Here is a 275-nt window from a genome sequence, read left to right as displayed (position 1 = left end):
AAATTTACTTTCTAAAAATTCAACTCACCTGTCATCGTCTGGAATTAATTTTGTACTGATATTATATAATTAATGTTTACAATAAATAAACGTATTTAGGTATCTTTTTTGCTTGTTTCTTATTTTAAAATTTGCGTGTTATTATGAATTCATAATAGCACTAGTGCTATTATGAAAGCCAAAATGAAAGCCATAATGACATCCAAATGACAATGTTAAATGTGTCATAATGAGACATTGTGGCAGATTAAATGAAATAAAATCCATTTATTTAG

This window comes from Sitophilus oryzae, unplaced genomic scaffold (genome assembly GCF_002938485.1).
Source record: "Sitophilus oryzae breed Bouriz unplaced genomic scaffold, Soryzae_2.0 scaffold_1297_pilon_pilon, whole genome shotgun sequence".
Classification (NCBI taxonomy): Eukaryota; Metazoa; Arthropoda; class Insecta; order Coleoptera; family Curculionidae; genus Sitophilus; species Sitophilus oryzae.
Note: the sequence above shows the minus strand (reverse complement) of the source record.